At 49.3% G+C, this 12,445-nt stretch overlaps 1 protein-coding gene across 19 annotated transcripts in view; it reads left to right on the plus strand.

Annotated features, from left to right (window-relative positions):
• The window catches only part of EHMT1 (euchromatic histone lysine methyltransferase 1), a 223,349-nt gene that overhangs the window by 43,395 nt on the left and 167,509 nt on the right, over nucleotides 1–12,445 (plus strand). The window contains exon 1 of one of the 19 annotated variants that reach the window (XM_063696932.1): nucleotides 5,003–5,154. The exons of the other annotated variants lie outside the window; for them this stretch is intronic. The gene's annotated coding sequence lies outside the window, so the exon portion shown is untranslated. Of the gene's footprint in view, nucleotides 1–5,002; nucleotides 5,155–12,445 lie in introns of those variants that run through there. 19 annotated transcript variants of the gene reach the window in all.

Consider the following 12,445-nt stretch of genomic DNA (forward strand, 5'->3'; position numbering starts at 1 on the left):
CATGAGCCACTGCGCCTGGCCAAGAAATCTATTAATGTGGTGAGTTATCCAACAATATCTGCTGATAGTATATATATATTTTTTACACATTGTTGAATTCAAATTGCTGATATTTTTGTTTAGATCTTTTTTTTCCAGACAGGGTTTCACTCTGTCACCCAGGCTGGAGTACAGTGTTGAGATCTTGGCTCACTGCAACCTCTGCCTCTTGGGTTTAAGTGATCCTTCCACCTCAGCTTCCTGAGTAGCTGGGACTACAGGCACATGCCACAATCCCGAGCTAATTTTTGTATTTTTTGTAGAGATGGAGTCTCTCCATGTCGCCCAGGCTGGTCTTGAACTCCTGGGCTCAAGTGATCTGCTTACCATGGCCTCTCAAAGTGTTGGGATTATAATAGGTGTGAGGCATCGCACCTTGCCTAGAGTTTCTTTTCTTTTTTTTTTTGAGACAGAGTCTCGCTCTGTTGCCCAGGCTGTAGTGTAAGTGGCATGATCTCAGCTCACTGCAACCTCCGCCTCCCAGGTTCAAGCAACTCTCCTGCCTCAGTCTCCTGAGTAGCTGGGATTACAGGTGCCTGCCAGCATACTGGGCTAATTTTTTGTATTTTTAGTAGAGATGGGGTTTCACCATGTTGGCCCGGCTGGTCTCGAACTCCTGACCTTGTGCTGGGATTACAGGCGTGAGCCACCGCGGCTGGCCTAGAATTTTATTTATTTATTTATTTATTTATTTATTTATTTTTTGACAGAGTCTTGCTCTGTCACCCAGGCTGGAGTGCAATGGTGCGATCTCTGCTCACTGCAGCCTCTGCCTCCTGGGTTCCAGCGATTCTCCTGCCTCACCCTCTTGGGTAGCTGGGATTACAGGTGCACGCCACCATGCCCGGCTAATTTTTGTACTTTTAGTAGATACAGGGTTTTGCCATGTTGGCCAGGCTGGTCTCGAACTCCTGACCTCAGGCGATCACCTGCCTCGGCCTCCCAAAGTGCTGGGAATACAGGTGTGAGCCACCGTGCCCAGTCCTGGCCTGGAATTTTTAACCTATATTTATTGTATAGATATCCACTCATTTTATTATGTCTTTCCTGTTCCTTTCTTTGAATTTATTTTGTTGTTCATTTGTACCTTCTTTAGATGGATTTGCTGTTAGCCTGTTAATTTGGGGACTTTCTTTGAAGCTACAGCCTATGGTTCTTGTTCTGATAGTTGGCTTGAGCAGGAAGAGGCAGTAATGATGGGGTGATGAGGGCCATATGGCTGGGTAGGTGTTGATTCTTGACAAGATCCTGGTTTTTGTTGTGAGTGGTGGGTTAATGGGTGCTGACCAGGTGAAGAGCAGCATGGAGCAGTGGTAGCAGCGTCCTGTGTGCTGGAGTGGACTGCTCAGAATCCTCAGCACACTTGAGGTCCACAGAAGAAAGAAAAAGAAACATAAACTAAATAGTAAGAAAAGGTGCATATTGCAGAGTAAAAGACTTCCCATCTCCGTTTCTGCTCTCAATCTTACTTAAACATGTCACACTATTAATCATTTCTTATAATTCATTCCAAAAAGAAGTTTGTGCACATACCAGCATCTTTCTGTTCTCTTACACGAGTCTTGGTATCATAGACACCCTGTTCTGTGATTTCCCATGTGAGCACACCAGCCTTTTCTTACCCTCTGCAAGGGCTTTTGGATATTCCCTTGTAGGGGAATAACAATGTCTATAACTAGCCTTCTGTGGGCGGGACTCAGATCCTCTCACCTGGAGAGAAGGTGGAATGCATGTCCTTGTTTCCTGTGATCTGGGGAACTTTTGCCAGTATATCTGTAGAGTAAGCTACACATATACCATTATTCGTATTATATGTACTATGTATTATTATTACTACAAATAATAAGTACTATATAGTATATGCATAATAAATTCTGCAAAAATTTATCTTACAGATTATATATTTTACAGATTATATATAAGTAAAATTATACTACCAATAGAGAATTGCTCAACCAAGAGGTATGTACTTTTTTTGTTTCAAGAGATGGAGTTCTCATTGTGTGGCCCAGGCTGGCCTTGAACTCCTGGGCTCAAGTGATCCTTCTGCCCCAGTCTCCCAAGAAGCTGGGACTACAGGTGCATGCCACTGAGCCTGGTGGTGTGTGTTTTTAAAATTTGATAAGTATTGCTAAGTTGCCCCCAGAGAGATTTTATTAAATGAGAATTGCCTGTTTAGCCATACTTTTTTTTTTTTTTCTTTTGAGACTGAGTCGTGCTGTCCCTCAGGCTGGAGTGCAGTGGTGTGATCTCTGCTCACTGCAACCTCAGCCTTTCGAGTAGCTGGGATTACAGGCGCCTGCCACCACACTCGGCTAATTTTTGTATTTTTAGTAGAGACTGGGTTTCACCATGTTGGCCAGGCTGGTCTCGAACTCTGGAGCTCAGGCGATCTGCCCCTTGGCCTCCCAAAGTGCTGGGATTACAGGCGTGAGCCACTGCGCCTGGCCCGATACTCTCATTAACAGACTTTAATTTTTTTTTTTGCCAGTTCAATAAGTGGAAAATGGCGTCTTTGTTGCTTTAAATGTATTTTCAGTTGCATTTGTTTTTATTAGTCATATGCATTTATTTCCCTTAGTTTGCCTTCTCTGTTCTTTGTCCATATGGGGGAGGGAGCCGAGGTGGAGGGCAGGATTCTCTTGGGTTTCTGTGTGGGCTGCAGATAGGTTTGTAAATGACCACGCTCTGTTGCCTTAAGATGGATCTGTTGACATTGTGTTTTCTACATTTGAACTTGGAGTCCCATGTCTGGGTTGTTTGCTCTTGGCTGGGTGGAACCTGTGTACTTAAAGAGGAATCACTTGCGTTGCTTTTCGGACATGGTGTTTTGTTGGTGCGTCTCCTCCCTGGCTGGTAAGCACAGCTTGCGGGCCTGGCTCTGTTGGACCACCCACTTTGCAACTCTTGGGCAGTCAACACTGATACTGTACTAGAAAGCGTGGGGGAGTTATAGAATAGCATTTATAGAGAAGGATTAGTGTTATTTACTTTCATGTGACCTTAAAAATAGAAAATAATATTTGTGCTTTTATTTTGCAGTTTGCCTGGAACCTGAATACACTATTTTAAAAAATATTCTCTACTTTTATAGAAAAAGGACTTCAAATATTTATTGTTTTGTATTAAGAGCTACAAACAACTTGGTCTTGATTGGAGAGCTGGCATAGGTGTATAAGGGCCTCTCCCTGTAAGAAATTTGGAGCTGGGGTGGGCATAGGTGATGTTTGGGAGCAGCCTGAGTGTGGGGAGACTGCTGTGCTCGAACCTGCGTCGTGCAGGTGCGTCCTGGAGCTACTCCTTGTGGCAGAAGCATTGCCCTGAGACCCAGCCCTGGTATGCTTGGCACTGGGACAGGAGCTCCGGTGGGAGGTGCGCATTGCGAGCTGGTGTTTTCTGTTTGCTTTCCTACCCACTGTCATGTTGTGGGCTCTTGGCCCCAGAGGTAAAATGTCTCTGTGAGTTGAGTTCCTTGTGAGAGGGCTGGTCCCCAGATTCCATGTCTAGGTTTTTGTTAGTATTTTTTCAACAGAGCTAATCCTGAGAGGCCCTACGAGCAGTGATTGCTTTGTGGGATGAGCTGTGTTGATGGTTTCTGTGGAGGGACCCTTCACATTTTAGGGTGAAAACAATAAATGTCTCGTTAAATGGTTTCCATCTGAGAACACTCAGATTGTTTTAAAATGGTTGTGAATGCGAGGGTTTAAGCTGCTTCCGAGGAGGCCTGGAGGTGCCTGGGCGGCCGCGTGCAGCGCTGGAATCCTGCCGCTGGGGCAGCCTCCATTTCGTGAGATGGCTCTGGAGCATGCCCAGTGCGTGGAGCTTTCAGAGGGAGCCGCCGAGCTGGGCTACTGTGATTTCTCTGCAGTTGGCCGCAGTCAACAATTGCACTAAGACAGGAGGAAAAAAGTGATGGGGTACAAGCAAGAGACGTGGTATTTGGTACTTTTTTTCTTTTGCTTAATCCCTCTTTCTTTTACATTGGTGCTTCTAGGCTGGGGTCAGGGCCTGCAGAGCAGGGACGCTTGCTGTGATGGTGGGGACACCTCCTTGTCCTCCATGCCCCTTCCCTGCCAAAATAACCCTGTTTTGCTCTCTGGTCACCCACCATGTGCACTTTCTTGGGAGTGGGATGGGAGGTCCCCTCCAACTGAGGGTACTGAGAACAGCTCAGGCCCGTTCCACATTTGCTGGTAGCAGGAGGAACTCTGACCTTTTTCAGTTATGCTGATGATAAACCAGGACTTTTTCCCTTGTTTGAACATTTATAAAGAGCACGCTTGAACTTTTTTGCTGACTAGCAGTGTTTTCCTGTTTTATTCTCCTACCTGCCCCCATGGCAGCCTCTGGTGGAGGGAGTGATGCTGGGAAGGGATGACACTGCCAGGTGAGCAGGAACCAGGGACCCTGGGACCAGAGGCCAGGCTGTGCAGGGCAAGGGCTGGCCGTGCCACGGTGCAGCTGGCTCTTTGCCATGCAGGCTGCAGAAAGGGAAATCTGTCCGCCTTGGATGTGAGGATGGCATTGACCACTCATCAGGAGAGCTGGGAACAGAGCCTCCCCCTCGGAGCCTGTGTAGTCCCCGTCCACACGTGTGGGTTGTGTGATGATCCTGTCTGCGTGTTCATTGGGAGACTCCATTTTCCGTGGAATGGTGAGGAGGGTAGAGAGGCAGCAGAGTCTCCACTTGGATTTTCTAAGCAATTCCACAGAAAATAAGACGTTGCACAAGCAAGTGCTGGGCACATCTTAGGGAGAGACCTAGTGAGGAGGGCTGTGTTTTAATTAATTAATTAATTGTAAATAACAGGATTAGAGCAGATTGGTTCATAGATGCCTGTTCTAGAACCGTATTCTTCGAACAAAAGGGTGGGGGATGGTAGGCTTCTCTCCTAGCTCTGAGGAAACTCCAGCTCAGCGCACAGCATGAGGAGGACGAGGGAACAATAGGGCGTTCCTTTGTGCCTGCCCTTGAAACGCGGTGGAGGCCACTCGGTGAGCCCGGGCAGTGCCATCGCTCACGTGTCCCCAGCAGCAGTGGCGTCTGTGGGGATGCTGTGCACTGGAAATTGGCACTGTTTTGGGTAGTGGTTCTGAGAGGAACTGTTTAACCAGGTATGCAAATGTGCTGATGCAGGCATGTTTTTGAACACCTGTCATGTAAATTTTAACGGTGGTTAATGTTAGCAGCTCCACCTGGGTTAGCTCAACCCTTAGAGATTATTTGTTCTCATCTCTTTGGAGTTGAAAATGTACTTTTCTAGGAGCCATTTCCCCAGGCCATGTGGAGGTCAGGTATCGGCCGGTTCTGGCCTCACTCTACTCCTCCTCCTCCTCCCCGCTCTGCGGAGAGGGTGGCTTGAAGGAGACGGGCAGCAGGTGTGTGACTGCAGTCCTGGGGCACGGGCAGAGGCTGGCATGTGGGGAAAGCAGGACCCGGGAGGCTGTAGCTTAAGTAGACATTTGTTTTTTATTTGAAGAGAATTTTAGAGATGGGAATTTTAGAGATGGGGTGGTGGTGGATTTTAGCATTAGAGATTTCTGGCTTCTGCTTGAAGCACTGTGAATAGGGGACAAAAAAATAACCAAGAGAAAAAGTTCATGTAAGTGAAGTAGAAGTTTTGGCGTGTTTTCTTGCAAGGAAATTGTCTGCAGTGAAAGCGTTGTGTTTTTAGAGAACTCGGGGAGGAAATGCTGTGGTGCTGCCTGTCACACGGGTCTGGCCTTTCTGACATCTGAAATCTTACAGGAATTTGTCTTTTTGAGAGTGTATGCTGCTTATTTGGTTTCGTGGAATCCAGAAAGGAGCCCATCCAAATTATCCTTACCTTCAGGGTAAATTACCTTTTAGAATTGTGGCAGGTGGCACATAGGACCTCTCAGAGGGACTGCACCTTGTACAAGAAGAAAAGTGAGAGGGTGTTGCAAAGGAGAGCTCCCACCTCCTTTATAGACTTTTGCAGAACAGGTTTCTTCCTTTCGACCTTGGAGAAGAGGCAGGACCAGTGGGGAGGCAGACAAGTAGGTGAAGGAAGACTAAAGGAAGAAGGGACGCGCTGATCGAGAAGACAAGGAGTGCCGATGGCTTTGGGCGCCAGCTGTCTACTCCAGAGAGTCTAACTGACCTGGGACTTGCAGGATCCTGCTAGAAGAAAAATCCTTGCTTCCTTCTCGTTTTCTTCCTCTCCCTCCATTCTCCTTCCTCTCCCTTCTATTCACCCACCCACCGCTCACCCACCCACCACCTGGCACATACACCCACCCACTCATCCATCCATCCATCTACTGTCTACTATCCACCTCACCACCCACCCATCCATTTACCCACCTACTCATCCATTCACCAGTCCACATCCATCTATTCATCCACCAACCATCACATATTAATGACTTACTATATACCAGAACTACTAGTAGTGAAACTTGAGTATATTTGTGGACAGAGCACCAGAAATCCAGAACATTTGTATCATACTGAAAAGAAACCTTATAACATTAGCAGTTCCTTCCCATGTCCCCCGCTCCCCCTACCGAGCCCCTGGCAACCACTCATCTGCTTTCCTTCCCTGTCGATTTGCCTATTCTCTGTTGTCTTTCGTGCCTGACTTTTTCACCTAACTTAGTGTTTTCTTTCTTTTTTTTTTTTTTTTTTTTGCTGTTATGGACAGTGCTGCCATGAACGTTCATGTACGAGTTTTTGTGTGGACCTGGGTTTTCATTTCTTCGGATATCCCGGGAATGGGATAACTGGTTCATATGGTGACTGTCTGTTTTAAGTATTGGAGTAAATGCCAAATTGTTTTCTTTTTTTGGAGACGGAGTCTCGCTGTCCCCCAGAATGGAGTGCAGTGGCGCAATCTCAGCTCACTGCAAGCTCCGCCTCCCGGGTTCTCGCCATTCTCCTGCCTCAGCCTCCAGATTAGCTGGGACTACGTGCGTGCGCCACTGCCCCCGGCTAATTTTTCTATTTTTAGTACAGACGGGGTTTCACCATGTTGGGCAAGATCGTCTTGAACGCCTGACCTCAGGTGATCCGCCTGCCTCGGCCTCTCAAAGTGCTGAGATTACAGGCCTGAGCCACTGTGCCCCGCCTAGAAGTAGGTTCTTGATGTATCCTTCCTGTCTCGTCTTCCTTCTGGCATCCTGCGCCCTTCTCGCCCAGTGCTTACTGCTTGCTGGGTGCTGGTCTCCTGCTTAAAGAACAGACTGAGGACCCCTGGAAAGATGCCCCCACAGCACGTGAACTCACCGACTCCACCCAAGACGCCCACACAGCACGTGCACTCACCGACTGCACCCAGGATGCCCCTACAGCACGTGAACTCACCGATTCCACCCAGGACGCCCCCACAGCACATGCACTCACCGACTCCACCCCAGACGCCCCCCACAGCACGTGCACTCGACTCCACCCAAGACGCCCCCACAGCACGTGCACTCACCGACTGCACCCAAGACGCCCCCCACAGCACGTGCACTCAAGGACTCCACCCAAGACGTCCCCACAGCACATGCACTCACCGACTCCACCCAAGACGCCCCCACAGCACGTGAACTCACCGACTGCACCCAGGACGCCCCCACAGCACGTGAACTCACCGATTCCACCCAGGACGCCCCCACAGCACATGCACTCACCGACTCCACCCAAGACGCCCCCCACAGCACGTGCACTCGACTCCACCCAAGACGCCCCCACAGCATGTGCACTCACCGACTGCACCCAAGACGCCCCCCACAGTACGTGCACTCAAGGACTCCACCCAAGACGCCCCCACAGCACGTGCACTCGACTCCACCCAAGACACCCCCACAGCACGTGCACTCGACTCCACCCAAGACGCCCCCACAGCACGTGCACTCACCTCCATCCAAGACGCCCCCACAGCACGTGCACTCGACTCCACCCAAGACGCCCCCACAGCACGTGCACTCGACTCCACCCAAGACGCCCCCACAGCATGTGCGCTCACCTCCAAGACGCCCCCAACAGCACGTGCGCTCACCTCCACCCAAGACGCCCCCCACAGCACGTGCACTCACCGACTCCAAGACGCCCCCACAGCACGTGCACTCACCTCCACCCAAGACGCCCCCACAGCACGTGCTCTCACCTCCACCCAAGACGCCCTCACAGCACGTGCACTCACCGACTCCACCCAAGACGCCCCCACAGCACGTGCACTCACCGACTCCACCCAAGACGCCCCCACAGCATGTGCACTCACCAACTCCACCCAAGACGCCCCCACAGCACGTGCACTCGATTCCACCCAAGACGCCCCCCACAGCACGTGCACTCACCGACTCCACCCACTGCCTACCCAGGGCCCAGCTGCTCCAGCAGCTCTTCCCTGGCTCCTCCCCCACCTTCACTTTTTGCTCTCTTCGGAGCATTCATTGCCTTTAGTACACAGACTTGTGTCCCTATGTAAAAAAGCTTTGCTTTTGTTTTTTCTCTCTCTCCTTATAAAAAAAAAATAAATCTCTTTATGTTGTCCAGGCTGTTCTTGAACTCTTGGCTTTAAGTGATCCTCCCATCTGGGCCTCTCAAAGCGCTGATATTACAGGTGTGAGCCATGATGCCTAGGCCAAAAAGATTTTTTTGGAGACGGAGTCTTGCTCTGTCGCCCAGGGTGGAGTGCAATGGCGTGATCTCGGCCCTCTGCAACCTCTGCCGCCCGGGTTCAAGCAATTGTTCTGCCTCAGCCTCCCCACACAGCCTCAGCTGGGTTTACAGGTGTGTGCCACCACGCCCAGCTAATGTTTTTGTATTTTTAGTAGAGATGAGGTTTCACCTTGTTGGCCAGGCTGGTGTCTAACTCTTGGCCTCAAGTGATCCGCCTGCCTCAGCCTCCCAAAGTGCTGGGATTACAGGCGTGAGCCACCGCGCCTGGGCTGAAAAAAGCTTTTCTTGATCCTGCTTCCCACCAGCTTCACGTCAGTTCTTTGCCCTTCTTTGCGCCAAACTCCTCCAAAGATTTGTGTTTTTTTCATGGTGTGTGCATCCTCCCTCATTCTCCCTTAGATCCTTAGTCAGACCTTGCACCTCCACCCCCAGGGCAACAAAACCATCCTGGTTAAGGTTTCTGTCGGTAGCCTTCCTCCCTTGGCTAGTCCCCTCTCCTGCCCTGACCCGGTAGTGTCCTCACTTAGTCCTTGGGCCTTGCTATCCTGCCCCCTCCCCACGGTGCTGGGTGCAGCTCAGCCTCTGACTCTGGTGTCCTGTGCCCACGTGCGAGCTCTGTCTCCCGTCCTCCCTCCTACCCCCGGTGCTGGGTGCAGCTCAACCTCTGACTCGGGTGTCCTGTGCCCACGTGCGAGCTCCGTCTCCTGCTCCCTTCATGGCTTCCCATCTGCCTCCCTCCTCTTTGCCCTTCTTGCAGGTGCTTCTGCCTTCTGACTTCCTCAGTCTCACACCTGCGCCTCCCTCTTCTGACTGGTTTCCCCGGCCACCTGTCCTTCTGGGGGCAGGTCTGCAGCATATCAGCCCAGGGAACCAGTTAGTCCTCACTGAGGCCCTGCCCTTCCTGGCTCCAGTTCCTACTGGCCTGTCTGCGCGTCCTCCTCGTGTAGCCTCCCTGGGGTCTAGCGGGGCTCAGCGCTCTCCTGGGGGCTGTGTCCAGGGGAAGGAGAAGCCAGAGCTGCCTTTCCATTCTCCGTCCGCTCGCCTTTGCCGCCGTCTTCCTTCTGGGAGGGCTTTCTCGGAGTGCAGGCTACCATTTCTCTTTCTTGCTGCCCTACCTCCTGTGGCCACACCCTCTGGCCTGTGGGTCTTGGCTTGGCTTTGTCATCGTCCACTGTTGTGTGACTCTTGTTCCAGGGTAAGCCGCTGTGCACGTGGTTGAATGTAACAGAGGGCTGTCCCAGGCCGTGAGCTGTGTCAGAACTCTGAACCCTTCCAGGGCCACCGTGTGCTTGACTTACAGATTAGTGAGGGTGTCTTGCATATAGTTAACTGTTTTCCCGTATAATTATTCTGTTAACCCTTTTATAGCTAATAAGTGAGCGGAAATTCTTAAATTTTTTTCATTCAGTGTAAGAAAAAAGCAGAAGGAAATATACAAAAAGTTAACTTGGTTATTTCTGAATTGTGGGATTCCCAGTGAATCTTTATGTTTTGGAATATAATAAAGTTTTTTTACAGAGAGCATGTATTAGCTTTACAGTAAGAAAAAATTAATGGAAACCCTCATTTATATGTAACTTAATTCATATGATTAACGCTTATCACTTAAGAAAACATATAGTAAAAACCTGAAGGGAAGATGACCCTGAAGTTAGATAATGCCCTGTCAAAACAAAGCGACCCAAAGACCCGAAGAGTTGGATCCTTTTCTTTCTTTTTTTTTTTTTTCGAGACAGAGTCTCGCTCTGTCTTCCAGGCTGGGGTGCAGTTGTGTGACCTTGGCTCATTGCAACCTCTGCCTCTCGGGCTCAAGCTATTCTCCCACCACAGCCTCTCGAATAGCTGGGACTACAGGCGTGTGCCACCATGCCCAGCTAATTTTTTGGGTATGTTTTGTAGAGATGGGGTTTTGCCTTGTTGCCCAGGCTGAGCTTGAATCCCTGAGCTCAAGCTTTCCACCAGCCTTGGCCTTCCAAAGTGCTGGGATCGCAGGCATCAGCCACTGTGCCTGGGCCTGAATCCTATAGTTGGAATCCTGATGAAATAAGGACCCCAACTCTGCAGTGCTGTGGTCCAGGTCTTGCCCCGACACGTGGCTGTGGAGAGGCCGTGGCCCCTTAGTCCTTGTGTTCGTGCTGCGCCCCTTCTCCCTGCACTCAGTGACGCTCCCCCAGCACTTCCTGTCCAGCAGACATGACAGTGCAGAGACCCCAGGATTCTTCCAGGGCTCCGGCTACATACAGATGCGAAGCATTATTTACCTTTCGCTCTCATTCTGTGCTGAGTGTCAGGCACGAGATGTGTGATAGTGCCATAGAGGGCGTGCAGCAGGCGGTGCGAGCATCTGGCTCTGCTGACTGGAAAAGATAGGTGCACAAATGTAAAACCGTATCGCTTTTGTCTCTTTTTTTAAAAGAATACTTCATTTTCATAAAGTATTTTATGTTAACGCGTAGTAGGTTTATTGTTATTTGTACAGGAGGTTTTGACATGGTAACACTAACTCGGTGCCATTTTCATAAAGTATTTTATGTTAACATGTAGTAGGTTTATTGTTATTTGTACAGGAGGTTTTGACACATGGTAAAACTAACTTGGTGCCATTTTCATAAAGTATTTTATGTTAACATGTAGTAGGTTTATTGTTATTTGTAAAGGAGGTTTTGACATGGTAACACTAACTTGGTGCCATTCTGGTAACTCATGTGGACAAAATCCCCTTGGGGTACTCAGTGCTGTTTAGAGTGTGACGTGGTCCTGAGAATGGAAAGTTTGGTGGTGGTGTTTTACCGTAAACCAAAGCGCCTGGCGCAGTACTGCAGTGAACCAACCAACCAACCAACCAACCAACCAACCAGTTTCTGCCTCTCGTAGAGCTGACATTCTGATTGAGGATAAGTTTCACATTTTTGTGTCATATGCTTCAAAATAGTCAACTCCTTAGGTTTAATGTCTTTTTATCAACATGGAGATTTTGAATGAAATTCAGCCATGAATGTGTGTTTGTTTTCCCATGCTATCTCAATCGTATTACAGAGCAGTGTTGTGGAAACATTTAAAAAACAATCTCTGACATGAGTAGGAATGTGGTCTTCTACCAGGAACTTTACCGATTGCAGATAATTTATTAATATTACTATACCTTGTGGTTTTCTGTATGCAGGTTTAAGCCTGCATTTACACTTCTAACCACAAGGTGGTGCTTTTGTTCTAGGTCCGAAGGCTGACACCGGGCTGGACGGAGCTTGAGAACCAGTTTTATATGGGTTGATTTTTTGCCAATTTAAGATGATTCTGCTTTGAAGTGCTTAGCAAAGAACCTTACCTTCCTTTTGCATCAGGGTTGTCTCATCTTAGAGTGACATCCTAGAGTGTGTAGGAACCTCCCAGCAGGTGTTTATTGAGCACCCCTTACTTGTGTGCTAGTCTGGGTGCCTGGTGGTGCTCAGAGCTGGCCTGGACCAAGTCCCCAGGGGTTTGTGGTCCCTCACCATTCTCGACTGCTGCTTTTATATTTGTTGTATTTCTGATAGGACCGTTGCTCACGTTGCTCTTCTGATCTGAAAAAAGAAATAGGCTTCTCATTTTTTCGTGGTGTGTAAGTTCTGTACAGCCTTATTTTTATGTCTCATGTTGTTCTGAAGAGGAGATGGGTGTCCTGGGAGGCAGGGCAGCCGTGTCCAGCTGTAGTGTCCTTGGTGGCTGAGCTGAAGGCAGCGTGAAGCTCTGGCCTCGAGGATGTGCCAGGGAGTGTGTGGAGGTCATGTCTGTGTCCCT

This window comes from Gorilla gorilla, chromosome 13, assembly GCF_029281585.2.
Source record: "Gorilla gorilla gorilla isolate KB3781 chromosome 13, NHGRI_mGorGor1-v2.1_pri, whole genome shotgun sequence".
Lineage (NCBI taxonomy): Eukaryota > Metazoa > Chordata > Mammalia > Primates > Hominidae > Gorilla > Gorilla gorilla.